Genomic DNA, 21,987 nt, shown 5'->3' on the forward strand with positions numbered 1-21,987 from the left:
TTGAACTCAATGCATATATATCAATTTTATAAGGATTTTATTGACATGGATAGAAAATTGCTCCTAAATATAATGTTTTAAGCGTGTTAGATGCTATTAGGGCACTTCCTCTTAATAGCAGTTTGCATGTTGCATTACATAGTGCCATCAATATACATAGAGTGGATAAGTTAGCAGTGTCATATGATGGATATGTTTCTTTTGAGCTCCCGCCATGTGGGACTGCTTCTATAATGTATGGTATGGAATAGAGGCAGGATGGACACTCATGGGTTAAGTACGTAGTAACAGGCAGTTCTAGTTTTTTTGACGGTGCTGTTCGATTTAGTAGATGATCTAGCCATTTGCGGTGTGTGAATGTAGATTGTCCTTATTACACCAGGATGCACTTGCATAATGAGACACAATGGAAAGGCCAATTGAAAAGAAGTTGTCCAGAGGGAATGGTTGGTTCAGAGTTTAGTAATATTTCCTGCAAAACATTGTGATCAAATGCCTGAATGTGTGAAAACATGCCCAATTGTTATCTATTATTGTCTTCCAAGAGATCACTAGAATACAAGTAGATGTGCTATACATATGGGTAATCATGCGCATCCTTACAAATAAGGCATTAGTACATGCATTGGGAAAATTTTGGAAGAGAAGGTGAATAGTAGGGTCGCCCTTAATCGTTTCACTACAACAAGGCCGTTGCAAACAACAAGGCCCAAGATGTTATATTTGACATGCTAATGAAGGATGATGCACATGGTTACTAAGATATTGGGGATGATGAGTTTGCACAAATGTTGGAGTATGTTACTCCTTTTTCCAATAAGAAATGCATTGAGAGATGTTTGGAATATGCCAAGCGGGATAACATATTTCAGCACAACTGGTCTTGAGGCAGTACTTGAACTTAAGAACAAGTGTACCCTTTTCTTCAAAGTATGCTCTTTTTGGGCCAGTTAGGGGGGGGACAAACATCAACCCCATGTTTTTAAGATGTCTACAAAGGGTCGTGGTAGTGGATTAGACTTGGTCAATATAAGATGAGACCAGGTGGTAGTTTGCAACATATGTGGGTCCATTTTGACCATTTTCACAGGGTGTCTGGATGGCCCACATTGTCTGCCCACGTTTACAATCCATTCATCTGTGAACTGGTCACCATAGCTACATGCAAATTTAGAGTTGAGTATTGGCATGCACAAATAGAATTTTGGAAAATGTTGAATACAATGGTTCAGCAAAATGGCTTTGATAAACCTAAGTTCTGTGGATTCATGGTAGATGAAGAAAATGCTAATTGTGTTGTTCGCACCGTTTATTTTGGAGGGGCAAAGAAAGATATTGCCTAAGAAAGAGAGAAGTTGTGTTTTCCATTTGGAACAAAGTATGGTGAGGCACTCACGTAAGTGTATTCGACCTTATTTCATTGAGTAACACAAGTCTTTGTGTAGAAAATGGAGAAATGCTCCTTCAAAGATAACCGCAGAGGCTTGTAAAAATGAGATTAGAAAGTTTTGGTTTTCTGGCCATGCTGTGTAGGGAGAGATTCCTACATTGGAGACATGGCTAGCTTGGTGAGATATTAGGGCTTTTCACTAGGGCTCTTGGTTTGTTACTCATCAGGAGGACTTTGGAGTTTTTGTCCCACAAGGACAAACCTTGCTGAGGCAAAGAATGCGAGTAGTATGAGAGCATCAGTAGGTTATAAAAGTCAGATTAGCTTGTTACAGGCCACAGGTGCAGACATGGCATTGACTATTTTGCAAAGTGTGAGAAGTATAATGCTTACTTGAAAGGTGTGCAGTTTGGCATAGGCCCAAAACTACAAGACATGGTTGACAGATCTATGAGTACAGGTGAAAAAACATCTTATGGCAAAAGACTCATTGATTTGGCTCACACAACTATGCAGGAGATGGGTATTGACTCTCCTGAGATGCAGCGTGACAAGAGAGGCTAGCAAAGTGTGTGCCAAAAGCATCCACTATGTGTGCGGATCCAAGAGAGATCTTGGATGAAGACAATCACCAACCAGAGTATGTGACTTTGACAATAGACCGTCCACAGGGTAGCACAAGGAATCCAGAGAGTGTGGAGACAAGTACATGTGTGGAGACTAAAATGCCCAAAAAATGTTGTTAATTCACAGAACTACTCCTAGTAGCAAAGTAACTTGTTTTGGGTGATTGCCGGGATAGAATGGTAGATGTGGCTCTCAACTTATTGATATGGAGTTGGACAAAAATAGTGGAGTTCTAGCTCCATGTTTTTGGGGTCATAGAAAGTATCCCAGTGGAGTTGTTGGAGGGTATCTATGGTTCTGTAATTTGTCTCCGACACACTCTTTGGGATGTTGACAAGGACCATCTGATTGGTGCACCAGGACCGATGCTCGGGGTCTAGCCTGTGGAAGAAGGTACTAATTTAGATTGTCACTGAGGTGCAAATGCTTGAAAGAAATGGATTCATTTTGCAAAAAAAAGGATTGCTATTCTGCAAAGCACGCCGAATAATACAATTGCAAATGCTACACTGGCTAGTGCTTTTCATCCTCATGGTTTCGTGACGGGAAAATTGTGAGATGGAGGACAAGGTTAACAAAAGAATTTAATGAGAATGTTGATAAGGGTAGAAACTTGGACGGATAGGTAATCCATGAGGCCATTATTTTATGCAATGAGTCACATATCTTCTACGTAAGCAGTGATGGATCTAGAGCATTGGTAGTGAACTACTTCGTGAACGATCAACAACTTTCCAAGATGCACATGTGAAGATTTTCAGAAAAGCGAGAGTAATCGCTCTACATGCATTCCATGCAAGCACATGTACTTTGTTTACTTGTAGGTCCTTGGTTTGGATGCGACTACTCATAAGTTTATTCACCAAGTAGCTCTAACAAAAATTAAGTTGTTTCAAGCACTTGGAGGCAGGGGATCCAATGTCGCACCTTGAAAGAGCAGAGTTGAATGTGTTTTTTTTTTCATCAGATGTTTATGCCTTTTAGAATGTTTTGTGTAGTTTAGTTTTATGTAGCTACAATGTTTTCTCTGCTTATATTTTGGACTGGTTTTGTGTATTGGTGGTTCATGCAATTTTGGGATCTTCCAATTTGTGGTTATGTAAAAATGGCCACTTATATATGCACTCTAATATATACAAATTTTGTGTATTGGTGGTATTGTTTAATTTTCGTATCTTTTCCACAACTGGTTTATGGTGAGGTGTGAATGGAAAACTATGTAAGTGCTTATGTCATGCTCATTGGATTGGCAAAAAATGTTGCACTATTTTCTAATTACATTTGTGTTTTTAAATTTTGTCTAATTTTTTTTATTTTTTAAAGCGTTTATTGCCAAGTTTGGCTCTAATTTTCACCTCGCTCAGAGAAGGTTGCTCAGAGAATGGTATTCCTCGACTACGTTGCCATATTATCGAGGTCTTTCCATTGAAAGATGCATGCACAAGAGGTTTTCCTACCATTCTTTTCACAACCCCATCATATCCCTCAAACGACAAATCTCAGCTTGGAAAATGCCCTTTTTTTCTCTTAACCAAAGTGAAAAACGGTAAAGAAGGCAGTAAACAAGAATCAAAGAAAGCAGTTGAGTTAGAGAAATTATCAAGATTATTGGAGAAGTGCACACACGAGGCACACCTTTCACTAATTATCCTTGCACGTTAACTACATACTTCACTAAGGGCATCATAGTTTTCTTCACATATTGCATCTCATGGCATGTGCTAGGGTGTGTAAGAATTGGAGAATTTTATCAATAGAAGAGTGACATTTGATTGGGCTAAGGTTAACAAACACATATACCTGTAAGTAGCCTCATGAATGATAACCCTCTAGGTAAATCTTTGGATGGGGGACCATGGTGGGTGTATGCCTCACCCATGATACAACCCATCTCCTGGATAATCATCGACCTCCTTGAAGTCACCTACAACTAACCTCATCAATGATAACCTTCTAGGTAAATCTCTGGACAGGAGGACCATGGTAGGTGTATGCCTGGCTCATGGTACAACCCATCTCTTAGATCATATCAACTTCCTCCAAGAAATACAATCTCTACTTCTACTCCAAGTTCAACATAAACAATACCTCGTGCCGCCCTAGCTCTATCAAGCCCAATTTATAAGCATCAAGCTATGACATCTAGGAATCATATCCTCTTGCGCCAAGAAGGTTTGGACTATTATCTAGCCATGCAAATCATTCAATGGTGGTCCTAGTGCTAATTTTTTCCATTAAAAAGCATGGCCTGCTTCTACCATAATCATCTGATTTTGAAGAAAGAATGCAAGCCATTTCCATAATAGAAGGAGGACTTACTTAAAGAACTTCTACATCGCCTCGACAAGATGCCTACCACTAGGGATACCCAAAGATTCTCACCAACGTGCCAAGTTGCTCTTTTGATTAGCTTAGATTGAGATATTCTCTTAAGTATACCCTATAATGTGTTATTAAACTATGTTAACACAATTTTAGGGATCATTTGCATGTTATGAGGTTTTTGTAGACAACCCCAGGGAGTGTTAGTTCAAACTATCTTTATTTTGCAATGATTAAGTACTAATCAAGCTCATTGGTTTGAGCAATCAAGGGTTAAATCTTGACCTTGGGGAGTTGATCCATCACTCTATTCTTTATTTTTAAAAAACCCCCTTGGTTTCGGCCCCGAGTTTTTCAACTTGGGGAGCTTGGTTATCCATTAGCATTTAACCACTATGGTTAAGGGTTTTGGTACTTGTTATGGCTTCTCATCTAAAAAGAAAAAAGCCTAAGACTAGGTCAAGTCCTACTACTACCACCATGCCAAGCAAGTGAACATTGAGCCTACAATGTCAAACCATGAAGATGTCACTAAGTCTACATTAGTGGGGATAACTCAAAGTATAGTGGCCTCAATGCACTCATGCTCACACTAGATTTGGTATGGTAGCTAATGTCTAGGACAAACTCATCTTAGATGATATGGGATGGTTGGCTTTTCTACAAAGGCCGCCATTGTGTCATGAAGTCATCCAGGGGAGCTCTTCTCCATGATGCTATCATCGATGGTCACAGGGACATGAATTTGACTTTGGAGAAGATAGAAAGGCAATACTATTGGCCAAGAATGAGGCGAGATGTGTTCACTCATGTGCAACAATGTGAGATTTTTCAGAAAGGGAAAGTGTCTCATAAGAAGAAAGCAAGGTTGTTTCAACCAATGCCTATTCCTTATACGTATTTCATGCAGGGAGAATGTGACTGTTGAAGACATTTCCACTTGTTCATTCGGCATTATTACCCGACTGGTGGGATTCCTAGGATCATAGTGTCAAATCATGATGCCAAGTTTACGAGTCATTTTTTAAGGGCATTGTTTGACAACTTTGGTACTAAATTGAACTTTTCTGGTCGTGCGTTTCACCACAGACGGATGGCCAGACAGAGATTTACAACTAGTTAGGCTTTGATGCATTGAATTGTTATGTCCACGATCATGAAGGTAAGTGAGAATCTTATTTGCCTTTAGCTCAAGAAATTTTAAATGATTTTTTTGCTTCAGCTATTGGTAGTACTCCTTATGAAGCCGCATTTGGAAGACCATTCCACTTGCTATTAGACTAGAACCTCATCTTCACTTTGTGAAACGAATAGATTGACGGAGTCTTACCAAGAATTCTTGGAATCAGTCAAAGACAGGCCTAGCTAAGAAGGGATGTGAAATTCTTAAGAGAGGAGATTGGGTATATCTTCGAATAATGAAGCACCGGCTAAAACAGGTGGGCAAGCGATGCCCAAAGATATCTTTCAGAAGCTTTGGATCATTTCCTATATCAAAAGAAAAATCAACAAGGTATCGATGAACTTGAAGTTACCTTTTTAAGTTGGACCGTGCACGATGTGTTCCATGTCGGTTGGCTCAAACCATATGTAGGTCCAATCCCTTTAGAGATTAAAGATGAAGTGGAACCAGATATTATTGATGAAGTTGATGGACTCAATGTTGGATGTTGTAGCAAGCCACAAAATGTATTCTTTCTTAACTAGATTCAATGGATAAAACCAAGTCATAATGGCACCTGAAGACATGAAGAAGACTGTATTCATCCCACGGAGTGAGGAGAATTTATGTCAAATGTGGACCTTCGGACTCCGGGATGCACTTGCAACATTCCAACGCATGGTACAAGAATTTTTCTATGATTATTTAACTGAATTCATGCGTGTGTCTGTAGATGACTTTAGTGTCTTTGGGAAGCATGTGGAGAATCTGCACAAGTTGTGCCTATGCTTGGAGAGATGATGCTGGCAAACTAAGGTGAAGCTGAACCCAATAAAGTGCGCATTTTGCTGTGAGGGACACTCCTTGGACACAAAGTGTCCAAAGATGGAATTGTTGTCAATCTGGCCAAGGTCATGATGATAAGCAAGTTGAATCCATTGTAAAACCCAAAGGAGCTTACCAGATTTCTAGGCCAAATCAAATGGCACAACCGATTCCTCAAGTACCTTGTTGATGTGGCATAGCCACTATACAACCTTATGGCGGCAGAATTCCTCTGGTCAAAAGAGCACAAAAGAGCCTTCCAAAGTCTAAAGCAAATCTTCATCTCGTCGCTAGTGCAACAATAATCCAACCACCAGAATGGGATAAGACGTTCCATGTATTCATGGATGCATTAGACACAACAATTGCAAAAGTGTGCTAATGTAGCAGAGATAGAAGAAGGGTGGTACAGGCCAATTTATTATGCTCGTAGGATGCTATCAAATGCTGATAAAAATTATAACACCACTGAAAGGGAATCCCTAGGACAGATATACTTTGTCAATAAATTCCATCATTATCTGCTAGGGAATCATTTTGTGTTTCATGTAGATCATCAAGCAGTGAATAAGCTAGATTTGATTGGGAAGTTAGCAAGATGGATGTTTCTATTGCAAAAAGAGTTTTAGTTTATCATCATGTGCATTCCCAATAACCAAAATACAGTAGCAGACTTCCTCAACAGAATAGACATAAGAGAGTAGCTTACAAAGGTGGCTGATCAATTTCTAGATGCAAACTTGTTTAATTGTACCATGATCAGAACCAAAGGTATCCTATCTTATCCATGAGGAATGTTGAAGCATCGACATTCATCATAATGTTGAAGCATCGACATTCATCATACTGTTTGATGAATTCCATGGCATCATCAAACATAGTTGGCCACCATAACTCAGCTTGCAAGATCTTACAAGTAGTTACTTTGCCTGAAAAATGTCCACCAATAATTCCACTATAATAATCTTCAAGAATGGCCAAGAACTCATCCTCTCTGACATACCGTCTAAGCACATGATCCTTGCCTAGCTTGTATAGTTGACTTGCTCTATTAATTGATACGATGCTACCAACTTAATGAGCCATTACATCCTATCCTTGTTCAATAGCTTGTCCTATGGGAATCCCAAGGCAAGATATTTTGAGATCTCTTCACTCCATTGAGGTACCATATCTAACTTGAATAGCATAACATCTAATAGTTTATCACATTAACTCTAGTGGTAGGTCCTCCATTAGGTATTCTTGATATGTGATTTGTCAACATGTGTTGTAGATTTTCTCATCTCGTGATGGACAGTAAAGTTAAAATCATCAACAATAAATAGGTAACCTACCATGTCATGTAAGGTTTTGTTGTTGACAAGATATAGCAAAGCTTGATGATCCACAAAAAATAGAAACTTGTTAGCTAGTAGATAGTGTCTTAACCACATATACCATGGCTAATCCTTCCCTCTTTATTGTGGTGTAGTTTATTTCCACTTCATTAAGCTGTTAACTTACAAAGCATATTGGATAGTTTAGCTTATGCTTCATTGTTGGTAATGCCAAAATGCCCCCAATTGCAAAGTTTGAGGCATCAATGTGCATGTAAAATATGAGATCCCAATTTGGCAGTTTCAAGATAGATGCAATGGCTAATGCCCTCTTCAATTCATCTAAGATTGTTGGCATCCTTCAGTCCATTCAAAGACAATCAAAAGTTTGTATAATGGACTGTCCGTAGGATGGTGCCGCGTCGGGGCGGCATTCCATCCTCCCACTTTCCACCCTACTCACGCGTCAATTTGTTTTCTAATTAATCCTATCACACTGTTTGACATAAATAAACATGTTCCTTAATTAAGGCCCTTTTCACAAGGTTTGTTAAAATAGTCTTTTTCCACAATACAATAATGCCAAAAACAAGATTTATAAAAAAAAAGTTTATACATGCATCAAGTCCATACAAGCCAAACCGGCTCTCTTATTCTTTTCCTTTATACTGCCATGATCTAGAATTCGGCCTTCCAGCCTCTACATGGGCAAAACCCTACGGGACCATACACCTCATCGTCGGCCATTGGCGAGGACTCAAGCCGGCCTGTCGCCCTCTCAGGCTCCATCGCTCGATCCTCCTGCCCCTCAGAGGGATGTCTGCACACTAGGGTGGGCTTATTCATCGCACTAGCCTCGGCCCTCAGTTTTAGGCAGCATCATAATCTCTTGCCTCAATTGGCAAACCTTATTCTCCCAATGGTATGAGGGATACCTTGGGCCATTCTTGGGCTTTGCTAACGAGAGACGCCGCCCGGCTACACAAGCACGGAAACGGAGTTAGCGTCGAAGCCAGGAAAAACTTGCACTCTTTAAAGATAACAATTTTAATGCAATTTATTGAATACAGCATCACACAATTCGTAACTTCATACAATTTTATGTCATTATTTTAAAAGGAAAAGATACACATTTATTAACACTAATATTTAAAAAAACTCTTCTTTAAAAGATAACCAAGCTAACTTGGCCACCATTTCCTTAAGGAGCTTGTAAAGGGAGGGTTGGAGCCGCATCGGGAGCATCTTCTCTAATCTCGTTGTTGCACGCTCCTCCTGAGGCAATATTCTGACGTTTTCGGGAAGGGGCCATCTTGGACGTCGTCTTGTAGGGCTTGCTGTTACGGTTGAGACGCTCCGTGGATCTCAATTTTGAGATCGTTTGCTCACTGTATGAGCAAAAGACCACAGCGCATGAACCCTCTCTTAAGGCAAAAACCTCTTACTAAAGTCCACGCAAATTGGGGGGGAGAAGAGTTAAGGACACTGCCTCCTAGCAAGAGGGGGATAGAGGAAAATTGCCTTATCTGAAAAGTGGCAAATGAGGGGGTGTGAGAGGGGTGGCTGTAAGGGGTGGTTGTACTACAGCAAGTACACTGCACAGGGACAGACGACGGTACGGAGGGTAGCACAACAGAGCATAGGCTACGCAGAAATGCGTGTTGCCCATGGAGCACCCCGGAGGTTTATATAACTGTGGGGTATGGGTATGGGCGCTGCGTAAAAAGCAAGGACGAAAGGACGATGTACCACCAAAGGCTGTAGATCAGTGGCTTGCATGGGTCTAGGGGAAAGGTACGGTGTCGGGTTAACAGGGAAAGGAGTGGTACGCATGTATCTTATCTAGTCAGGGATAGCATGGGTGTCCACATAACGGTACGTGTGGACCACACAGTGGGCGGCCATCCTTTGGTTCTTGTGCGGCCATCATACGGGCACCCTGGTAAGTGTGTACGATCCAAATTTTGGGATGGGGTCCCCAAATTTGGAGCGTCGGTGCCTCGATTTGCATGCCACCGCCAGACCGCCCCGGGGGGCGAATTTTTTTTAAAAATCTGGGAGGTTCTCCTGGTCGTTGGGGTTCATACCGTTTGTCACCTGGACGCCGGGTCGTGCATTTATTAAGGTTTAATGGTCGTCGCATTTTAACTAAAAATGACTGAAATTTACGTATAAGCTTGATCCGGTGTCCATTTTGGATGTTGTAAAATCCTATATTAGGGTAAAATCATGCGCAGATTCTAAATTTGGGCTCAAAATTTAAAGATTCCAAGTAGAAATGACTCATTTAATAAAATCATTGATTTTTATACCATAAAAACTCTATTACATGGACATTTCTTTATTAGTGAAGATGGGTATGTTACAATAGTAAGTTCTCACCTAAGATGAAGAGTTGACTATACTAGTACTGGCACTTAATAGTATAAAAATGGAAATTTTGACACCTAAGGAGGGTTAGTGGAGCTCATAAAAGAGGTGCCTAGAATCCTCACCAGTTTCCCAATTTTTAATTTAAAAAAATGAGATATTTCATCTCTCCTCTCTCCTCTTCCAAACTAGATCAGAAAAATGGGTTTAACTAGTCCAAAACTTGTCCAAATTGGATCAAACTGAAGCTGGAAGCCTCTAGATCCCAGTTGGACTTGGTTGGTGGCCTCCCTCACCTATAAATAGAACCCCATTCCTTTGTATTTTTCATCTTAGTGTATTTACATGCTAGTGTAATTTTTATTTTAGTGTAATTCCATTATCCCTCTACCTTGCCTCTCCATTGTGAAGCTTTGGAGCTTCACTAATCCTCCTCTTCTCTTGGAGATTATCCTCTTCTACTTGGTGGTCAAGCCTCATCTTTGAGGTCTACACATCTCCTTAAATAATCAAGCCAAAACCAAGGGTAAGCCAAAAACAATGATGTTTTGCTCTCTTCTTGGATGGTAATCTTCTTCCCAGCCTCTCTACATGCTTGGGAAGCATTCTAATTCATGGTTTCTTCTTAAAAACCATGCCCTTAATGATTTATGTTGTTTAAATTAATTAATGTTAATCTCTTATGCTTAAATATATTGTTTTTGATTTGTAATCTCTCTTTTTGAAAAAATACTCACTTTTATGGTTAAATCCTTCTTGGAAGGATAGTCCTTAATTCTAATCTCATTTTCTTACCCAAAACTCTAAGCCTAATAATCTAGAGATGGAGATTAAACAATTTTATGATTTTTAACCTACTTAGAATGAGTTTAATTCATTAATCTTATTTTTTATGATAAGAAATTTTATATTTATTCATTTTATGAAGAAAGAGAGCTTAGAATAACATTCATATAATTATTTTCATATGGAAGTTATATTTGGATATATTTTTAAAAAAACAAGATGTTTAGATGCAATTATGCTTAGGTTTATGCATAAAGAATTTTTATATTAAAAGAGGAAGTCCCACCATATTTTTATGTAATTATGTTTATGCATAAATTTAATAATGCAAAAAGAGAGATTTTCACTATATTCTATGCATAAACATTTTAAATATTAAAAGAGGGATTTTTGTTACATTTTTGAATATACATTCATAGTATGTGCATGAATAAATATCTAGATGTCAAAAAGAGGAATTTTTTTAATATTTTAAATAAGTATATTCATGGTATGTATATACATGAATAGTTTTATTTATCAAAAGAGGAATTTTCATCGTATCTTTAAGTAGGAATATGCATAATTAATTTTGGTATCAAAAAGAGAATGTTTCATTATATTTCTATGTAGATAATTATGGCATGTTGATGCCTAAGTTCAAATGGAGAAGAGAATATTTGAGAATATTTCTATGTGAATATTTTAATAAAATGATGTATGCATATTTATCAAAGAAAATTTAGAAAAAGAAATAACCTTGTTAAATTCCATTATTCACGAGTAGAATTATTTATAATTCTATTATATCCAAGGAAGAATGAATTTTCATATTATTGGATGTTTACCCTTACGATTAGAAATCACAGTTATTTTATGAGATAAATGGAGAAATATCTTTAGGAAATAAATCTAGGAATAAATTCAAGTAATTCGGTGCTAGACCATGACCACTTGAGAAAGGTGGGTTAGTAAGATGCCTGCCCATCTCTTGAATCGTATATTAAGCCAAGACTTGTGACTATTCCCATTTCTTTAGGTACGAAGAAGGGATAACCGTCTGATTTAGAGAATTTTCCCTAAGACCCGAAATCGTCTAGAAATAAGTTAAAAATTTGTTTGATTATAATTGATGGATGGATCACCCGAGATACGAGATTCATGATTTTCATTGAGGAAGTCTGGGTTTTGAAAAACGGGTCTTGTGAAACCAATACTAGAGATGTTTTCTCGTGAGAGGAAATCAAGCTCAATGGGAAAATCCTACTTGCATAGAAACTCTGTTTTGGTAAAGGACTGTCTTACACCAGAATGTTGGAGGAAGCATTTGGTTTATTGTTTAAACTAAGGAGAGTTTACGTTGCAACAACCGACAGGGAGTCATCGAAGGACGGCAAAGCTTGCCAAGGTCTTGACCAGCCTCGGTACAGTTAAAAATGGTGCGCTTCCGGTACGATGGGCGAGGACCAACGAAGCGGTCCCTGAGTGAAGTGCTAGGACACCTAAGGAGGATCCTAGAGGGTTTTGACTAGGCGATACACAGGCTCGCGGTTGCAAGGACACTCATGCATATGTCGAGGGAGATCTTCATGGATTGGCGAGAAATTTATTTTAAGTGAATTGGAAACTATGAAATTGGATCTTGTTGGTTGACTAGCTGGTCTTCAAACGGAGAGTCTAGATGACACTTGATTGTAAAACAATGGAACTAGAATATTGGAGATTATGATGGAAACACTATGGTTTTATTGCAATTTTGTCTTGAAAATAGTTGAATATGAGAAAAAGGCAATTTCATATTGGGTGCGTAAGTGGTGTGTATTTTATATTTTTGCATGAGTACCAGCTAGGGGGCCTGGGAACTCTTTTCCCTGGTACCCAGGAAAAAACACAAAATTCTTCACTTACACCAATGGGATGGTGGTTGGTGAGATTATGGGTGATATGCCACCATATACCTACATGATGTTAAGATATCGAGTTGAACTATTGTTGTGAGCAAGTAGTCGAGTACAAACCATTGACCCTACTTGATGTTGAGATATCGAGTTGAACTATTGATAACTTGCCTCAGTGTGATAGATTCTTCACTTACACCAGTGGGATGGGGGTTGGTGAGATTATGGCCAATATGCCATTGTATACCTACATGTAAGCAATCGTCTAATACCATGTTCTCTCAAGCACCCATTAAAATGTGAGGTATACTCACCACCACCATGTGTCCTCAAGCATTTGATCTAGTGACCATATTGCTTTTCCACAAGTGCTTTGAACTCTTTAAACTTTCCCAATTTTTCACTCTTATCTTTCAAGAAGTAAATCCATGTCATCTTACTGTAATCTTCAATAAATGTAATGTAGTACCTGCTCCCATTTATTGATTGGGATTGAACGGGACCCCAAATATCACTATGCACAACCTCTAGTGGTCTCCTACTCATTTGACTATCTCTGGGGGAAATGGCAACCTTACTTATTTTCCAAACAAGCATGGATCACAAACATGTGTGATCCCATCATACTTGAATCTTGGTAGACCACCAACAATGCCCTTTTTTGCATAGATTTCAGCTTTTGTATGTTCACACGTCTAATCCTTTCGTGCCAAATATCAATTTTTGGCACTATCCCATGACTATGACAACATGGCTGACTTTAATTCTGGTATTCTTGCATCTAGCTTGAACAATCTCCCTTATTTTTGACCTTTGGCAATAAATTTATAGCCATGCTTAAATTCCTCAACAAAGCATCCATGCTCATTGAATCTCACATGTTGTTCTACGATTTGTCCAACAGATACAGTTAACCACATTGGTTAATATTATTTTATAGTGTGGTTATGCTTCATGTAACTCATTTTTATGTAAATGGACTAAGTGCTTCATGTAAAAGATATATGGGATGATCGAGCTTACAACTTGTTTAATGCCATCCATGAAGATAAGCCTAGGTAAACATAAAGCTAGAAGAATCAATTTTGGGCCCCTAATGATAGAATGGGCAGCCGACCATTGTAAAAAGAGAGCTCAACTTGTTTAATGCCATCCATGAAGATAAGCCTAGGTAAACATAAAGCTAGAAGAATCAATTTTGGGCCCCTAATGATAGAATGGGCAGCCGACCATTGTAAAAAGAGAGCTCATGTATATAAGTGACTTATGAAATATGAAAAGGGAAAATCCCATTACCACAATTGAGTTCCCCCCCTCTCTCTCTTTCTCTCTTTGACACTCTCTTGTGGCTATGGTGGTGGTAAGCCTGTAGGCATCTATTCTTGCTTGCTTGATTGTTGTGTGTGCATATAGGTGATGTTCTCACTGCTTGCCTCTTCTTCTTCTTCTTCTTCTTCTTCTTCTTCTTCTTCTCTCTCTCTCTCTCTCTCTCTCTCACTATTGCACACATGAAGGCATTGAGTAGGAGTTGAGATCTCCATAGATCCTTCTCTCTCTTCGATCCTCACCTAGCTTGTGGAAAGCTCCACTTGAGTGATATAAGTAGTGGTGGAGTGAGCCCCTAGCGGCCTCACATTGAGGAGTTAACCCTCATTAGGGTTGGCTAATTGCTAGTTTTTGAACCAACCCTTGCATAGTCTTCTTTCTCTTCTCTTTTCTCTCTCTCTCTCTCTCTCTCTCTCTCTCTCTCTCTCTCTCTCTCTCTCTCATGTAAGGAAACATGTCCATTTTGGTGAACATCTTTGGAACTGCCTACCAGGGAATGCATTTAGCTTAGAGTCCTCCACATCCTACTTTTGCTAGAGTCTTGATTTTCTCGATTGGAATACAAATCCACCGATAGGAGTATGATATGGTATGCATGTTTGTTTGGTTTTATCTTTTTTTTTTAATCCAATGGAGTTCAATTGAGAAATTGGATCATGTGGAGCTTGGGAAGCTACATCAAAAGCGAGAGATACAAGTAAGTGCCCTAATCTTGCTGTTGAGTCCATTAATTTCTTGTTTTCCTTCAAACTAGCTAAACAACTACATAAGTAACTTAATCTCATATTTAATCTTAGATCATTAGGTTTAATTAGGCATTCTAGGCATAATTAGATAGCTTGGGGTTAGTCTAAGCCATCCATTTAAAAAAAACATTAAAAATCATCAAGGAAGGGCTGAAATCATAGAGAAGAATCCAGAGGAGAAACTGGGCACATTCAGTTTCGACCAGGTTTTTTGATAAGTGAATGATTGTTCACTTATCAGACCTACGGAACGCTTCTTATCCATGGTTGTTCACTTGTCCTCCGCAAGATCCTCCAAAATCTTCCTCATCAATGAGAGAAGTGATCATTAAAAAGGAATAAAGTGCATTAAAGGGAGCATAAAGAGCATTACAAAGGGGTATAAAGGGGGTACAACTCTACTATTAGGGGAATATCACACGATATCTTGTTTAGAAGACACGTCATTCCAGTGTATTCAAGATACCTGCCAGTGCATGTGTTGGCCCTCTAGTTTCACCTCCAGCTCCATCTTTGTCTTGAGGTCGAATTAGTGGTAGTAGCATGTGGCATGTGGGAGTTGGTAGTATCATGTATTCTTTTAGTACCTGAAAATTATCCTCCCAACATGCTTTCTAAGATGCTGTTAGTTCCTCTTCCCATTGCTCCATGAATTCCACAAGCATTTAGACTATGGAGGAAGTTCTTCTTCAGCCTTCATGGCATCCTATATCCGTAGCTTCCCTTTCACAAAAGGAGTAACTCCTTGTGATCTTTTCTTGCTCCTAGCTCTACATTGAGAATCATTTGAGTGGCATGGTCCACAATGCGGGCTACTTTTTCAGCTGTTGGTTGCTCAGCTGCCTGATTTTCCTACTATTATTGTAGCTTACTTTGGATCTCATAGTTTGTTCGGAGCTCAGAGACCAGTTCTAACTCATCTCCTCTTTTCCATAGTGTTTTTGTTTCCTTCTCTAGTCTTGTAATTATGTCTTGTTGCTGTTGCCTTAGCAAGTTCTGAGTAGCTCTTTGTTGATTATATTGCTGGACTTGAATGGATAGCTTGCTACACTTGTGCTTCCACTTGATTTATCCTAGCAACGAGCATTTCTTCCTTCTCTAGCCTGTCCATGACACAATTTGCTATATTTTCTAGTGTTGTGAGAATGCTTTGACTGACTCGGTCAGTTTTTTGCATCATCCTGCTCAACCTCACTTAATGTGGATGGTGCTTTTTGGATTTTCCCCTATTATTTCTTCTACTACTTTTTCTCTAATCGAGGACAATCCACTTTTCACTAGATCTGCTTCTGCTTCTCCTTGGTTGCTTGGGCCTCCTTTTGGTTCTTCGGCGGCTTGAGAGTGGCAATGCATTGAGTCCACTCAAACTTCCTTTTGTGAGATTTTGCTTTGGAGGTCTCTTCTTGAGTTTTGTTTTCAGCTTCATTTGAGGTTGTGTTCGCTTATTCTTATTTGCAGATTTGGCTGGTGCAAGGCATTTTTGTTCTACCTCTGTTGCTAGCTTTTGTCTTTTAGATTCCTCCACTTGTCTCTTCCTGGGACTGCTTCTTTTTCCAGCTTTTGTCTTTGAGACTCCTCCTCTTGTCTCTTCTTGACTGCTTCTTCTTCTAGCTGCCGGTGTCTCTGAGACTCCTCCTCTTGTCTCTTCCGAGCTGCTTCTTCTTTAGCTGCCAGTGCCTCTAAAACTCCTCCTCTTGTCTCTTCCTAGCTATTTCTTCTTCCTTTTCTACTTCTTTACGCTGGTTTGTAGTTGAGTCATCCTTCTCTCTAACTCAGCGAGTTGTGCCAAGGCTTTTAAGTGGCATGTCATCTTTGTGTGACCTCCTAATAGCCAAAGCTTTTGAGCTTGCTGCATGTTTTGGGTCACCATTGCTGCCCAATTCACCTTCTGTCCATGTTCTTATCTGCCAACAACCTGTAGTTGGTTTTGCTTATGTTAGTGTTCTTGGTGAGAAGATTGATCATATCTAGGTAAAATATGAATTGTTTTTGCTTGCATGGAGCACAACATGTGGTGATAGAGTATTCCTTATCAACTTTTGAGAGTCCTCCTCAATGTCCAGACCATAAGAGTCAGCATTGGTGATGCTTTCAGCAAGAAGATTGAATGCTTTGGCTATGTTTCTGGCATGACCAGCTCAGCCTTACGCCCTTCCATCTTTACTGTGTTGTTGTGCGCTTTTGTCGCACAGGTCGTAGCTGGGGACTTGCCAGACACCGTATGCGAGCCACGAATGGCTGCAAGCATACAACCAGGGAAGCAAGCTCAAAACAGAATGCAAAAAGGTGTGTCACTCACCGCTTAACTGCCGCCTTGAAGGATTCCCTCGTCGCAGCTGTGAAGAAGGAGCCGCCATCGCCGCTCTACCGCCTCTCCGCCGCCGTGCCGCTACACAGTGCTCGATCACTCTCTCTCTCTCTCTCTCTCTCTCTCACACACACACGCAGGAGAAGGAAACCAAAGAGATAAGGCAAGAGCACTCTTCTATTCACAACACATGAGAATAAGGATTTTAGGGTTACATTTGACTCATATAGGTGACTTGGCCGTTCACACTTGGGCGCCCATACATGGCCGGCCGACCTTAACCCTTATCCTACTGATATCCAAGGTGCGCCTCTCATTGGCGATCACCCAATCCCTTCATCCTTAACATATGGTGCCGACAAGCCCGGCCCATGACTCAGAATATTTAAATTAATGACGTAAAATATAGTATGTCGCAATGTCCGCCATGGGTTAACATGCCCCCCTTCCTGATGTAGATTCCGTCCTCGGAAGCTATGGTATGGTAAGCTCGAGAGGGTTGTTGTGGTAGACCGTCTGCAAAACAGGGAAGTAGAGTGAAGGTATGCTGGAATTCAAAAGATATAAAGTGTATAAATTCAAGCGTGTGAGACCACAATGGATGTTGCTATTAGAACTTAGTTTAAGGGTACATGAGTGAGCTAGTGTAGCAAATTAATAGGAGTTTAAAATTATTGAAAGGAATTCAAGAGTTAGCAAGGTGTCAAAGGTTAATCAAGGTTTATAACTGGCCTAAGTCAAGGAAAATAACCAAGCTTAATAAATAAACAGATGACCATACTGTGTCTACTCTAAGAACAAGTAGTTACCACGAGCCTAGGGACACAAGAAACATCAGAGTTACAGGAGCCTTTTGCCTTTATTTTTTTTTTGCACATGACAATTTTTATACACAATGGCGACCTTCCTAAGGCAAAACTAACATCGATCCTGGTACCATGTTTAACACAAGGCATTATCCAGGAATCTATTAGCTCACTTTAGGCAAGGCTACCCCCTACCATCCAAGGCATCGGTCTGGAGTAGAATACTCCTCGCCTACCAAGTACCAATAAGGCGATAGGCCAACATTAAAGCACATCATAGACTTGTATTGCCATTTATTGTAGGCTTTTTTTTTTTTTTTTTAAAGTTTCTTTTGATCTTCGCTCCTGAACTAAAATGTGTTCTTACATCCTTTCGACAAGGGGTAAAATCTATGTCCTAGAGGTCAACACACACACAGCCAGGTGTTCAAACATTAAGATGGTTTGACCCTAGACCTAAGACAATCGTATTCCAAGGTTAACTAAAGACGTCATGCTGCCTAGGAATATTTCCAATAAAGCTAAGCTCATTAATGATTTACACTAGCATGCAAGCAACTTCAAAAACTAAGTAGTACATTGATAATTTCCATGTGGTCATGCATTATAGTTTATGTAATTGATTGAACAGTAAAAACGAAAGAGAGTGGGTATGGAAGAATTACACCTGTAATTGGAGATCTCCTTGATTTGACGAGACAGCTTGCAATTTGATGTAGATATATTTTGATGAACGTTGCGGCAGTCTCTGGACTTGGAAGCGAACCCACCTCAAACTTTTTAACCTGTACAATCAACTAACAAGCACTATACCTCGAGAGGCACATCAGTGTGAAAATTTCAAGACTCGTTTAAAGAATCTAAACTAGAAAAAACTTGAAAACACTAACCTACCTACCAGTCACCACACTACTACTGAGGATACGGTAAGAGGATGTTGTAGAGTCCTGGCTCTAGCCCTAAGGCTAAGCCTCTATCCGCATCATCCAAATAAATAAAATCAACCTCAGTAGTGCCATGAGTTTCATCCGTCCATTCATCATTGTCAGATATTTCCTTTTCATTTTCCCATCCACATAGACTCATCAAGAATGTAACCATGCGAGGATAGTCATCTTGTGGAAAAGGAAAGCATTGGGCTATCGGGGATATGTCCTCTACGGAGTAGGGGTCAGTCATGGTTAATAGGCGAATTAGCCATTCTAATTCCTCAACATTTTCCTCTCTGGCTAATACATCTATATGATCCCATTCAGTTTCAATTACAGGATAGCACATGTGAAATATCTGAGAAAGGTACAGATGATACCTCTCATCAAAGGCGGGAGTGGATGAAGTGTATGATGATCGTGCATCTGCCATATCTGCAAACACAGATATAGCATCAGTAGGTTTGTGAGACAGGTCAATCTAGTTCTTGATTGTATACGGATATTTATCCTCTTTTTGTGCCTTGCTCTTTTTACTATTTTTTGTTTTTCTTTTCTTTGTTTTGTTTTTTTTTTTTTATAATGTATGAAGCTATATATATACATCCCCTTGAATTTGGCAATTACATGGTCAGGGGAGAAGGTTAAGGAGGAAGCATTAGAATGTCGAGCGTGAGTACATGCTCCCCCTTTCCTTGGGTAGATCATATTATTTGCAATGATGTTGCAGCCTCTTGGAACCAATTTGTCCAGCAGGTCATAGGTTGTGATGTGGGCAGATAGTTTTTTATGACCCTTGTGGCCACATCCAATTGCAGAGATGGTAGTGTACGCTCCCATTGACGAATGGAGGAAATGGTTTCCATCGATACTATTACAAGGGGAGATGTAGGCTCATCGGTTTTTTGTTGGGTGTTGACAAGAGTAGGTGTAGAGCATGTAGAAACTTCTATATGAGTGTGTGCCTGGCATGAGGAGCTAGAAGCTTCATGTGGCTCCCCCCTTCCTGAGCTAGGTGGTAATGATCGATATCGTTTGGGAATCCAAACTAACTCTGGAAGTGGTGCGGAGCACTCTGTTACCTTTCCCTTACCACGGTCTTGAATTGTCATTGGGGTGGCAACAATTGGTTTGCAAGGTTTTACAGGTGATGTAGAGGGATTCACCTTATGTTTAGGGACCCAAATCTGGTCATTCCCCTCGTAGAACCCTTGGGCTACTAATAATTTTTTAGGGATCCATCGCGATGTTACATTGCCCTTTCTCGGGTGGGTAGCTGCTTTCCTTTTACGAGGCTTCTTGGTGGCTGGAACGAGATTGAGCAGGGGAAGTAGCTGTTAACGAAGCTTTGGGGACCCATTTGTATGTACTCTTTGGCATAGTAAGTGAAGCTTTAGGGACCACCTTGCCTGTTTCCACTCTTGGCATTGAAGCGTTAGAGGGGTGGCCAACAATCGAAGATGGTTTTGCCACTGGACTTTGTGATTTTTCGTTATCTAATATTTGAGTGGATGACTTAGGTGCGGGATTTTGAGCGGTCAGACCTAGTGTTGGTTCTTGCGTTGTGACTTGTCTGGTTGCCCAATCGATATTGCACTTGGTGGCCATCATCCATTTGCGCCCTAAGATTACAGTCCCTCCCATGGTACCAGTAGGCATAACCAAAAAGCTTTGAATTATGGTTCCCTTGTCATAGGCAACCGGAGTGTGCAGAATTCCTGATACAGGGGTTTTCTTCTTGTTGATTCCTTGAACTTGGATAGAACTCTTGGTTAAAGGTGGTTTTCCCAGTTGACACCACACGCCATATGATAGCAAATTATGTTGAGCTCCTGTATCCAATAATGCATTATACAGCACCTCCCCGTAAGGACTCTGTAACTCAATTGGGTATCTTAGAGGTGGGTCAAATTCCAGTGCATCCTCCTCTGCTTCCTCGAAAAATACTTGCATAATTCCCAAGTTGGCTTCTCGTTGTCGCCTAGCACGCTGTTGACGTTCTTTGGCTTCAACTCTCGCTTGTATCTTTTTAAGCTCAGCTTGTTCTTTAGCTGCCTTCTTTTGATGGATTGTATGTAACTCCTCCTGGCTTAGGGGGTCATAGTATCTTTTGAATTTACTCCCATTAAGGAATCCAATGGTTTCAACTCCGTCAAGAGTCTCCACTCTGATGGCACCTTGCGGGGTAATTTCACATACTCTATATGGTCCCTTACCAGCATATTTGAGCTTCTTCTTTTCGTTTCGCACTCCATACATCAGGACTTTATCCCCAACCTTGATGTCCTTGTCCTTTAGGTGGCGATCAAACCATTTTTTCCTTCTATCCTTCTCCACAAGGGCATTGTACACAGCCAATTGTCTTTCTTCATTTAGCCGCTCAAGGATATATAGACGCTCTACTAAGGGATTACCATCCCAACCCTCTTGAGTAGCAACACGAAGACTAGGAATGACAAATTCCCATGGCATGACTGCTTCTTGGCCATATACCATTTTGAATGGTGTGCAATTAATAGCCACTTTGTACGCAGTACGATAGGCCCATAAAGCTGTCGTAAGCTTTAGATCCCAATCCGTGCGATGAGCTTCAACTGTCTTTGTCAAAATAGAGATTAAAGTCTTGTTGGTACTCTCGGCTTGGCCATTCGCTTGCGGATAGTAAGGAGTAGATTTATGATGCGATATCATGAAATTTGTTGTGAGCTCCTTAATCACTTCATTTATAAAATGCGTACCATTGTCGCTCACAAGTTCAAAAGGACAACCGAATCGTGTGATTATATTTTCAAAGAGGAACTTGGCTGTTGTCCTCGCATCTGCCTTACGTGTCGCTTTCGCTTCAGCCCATTTGGTCATATAGTCAGTGGCCACAATAATATAGCGAGATTGTGTGTTTCGGGCCGCTGGACTAATTGGACCTACAAAGTCTAAACCCCACTTTTCAAATGGTTGGTTTACTTTGATTGGATGTAGGGGCATCTGATCTTTCCTCTGGGGTTTCTTATATCGTTGGCATTCATCGCAACCCTTCACAAAAAGTGATGCATCTTGGAACATAGTGGGCCACCAATACCCTGATTGTAAGATCTTTCGCGCAGTTAAGTCTCCTGAGAAGTGACCACCGGCTACGCCCATATGTGCCTCTTGTAAAATGTATAGATACTCATCCTCTCGGGCACAACGCCTAAGAA

Source organism: Cibotium barometz, chromosome 23, assembly GCF_041138505.1.
Source record: "Cibotium barometz isolate CiBa-2024 chromosome 23, ASM4113850v1, whole genome shotgun sequence".
In the NCBI taxonomy this organism is placed as follows: Eukaryota; Viridiplantae; Streptophyta; class Polypodiopsida; order Cyatheales; family Cibotiaceae; genus Cibotium; species Cibotium barometz.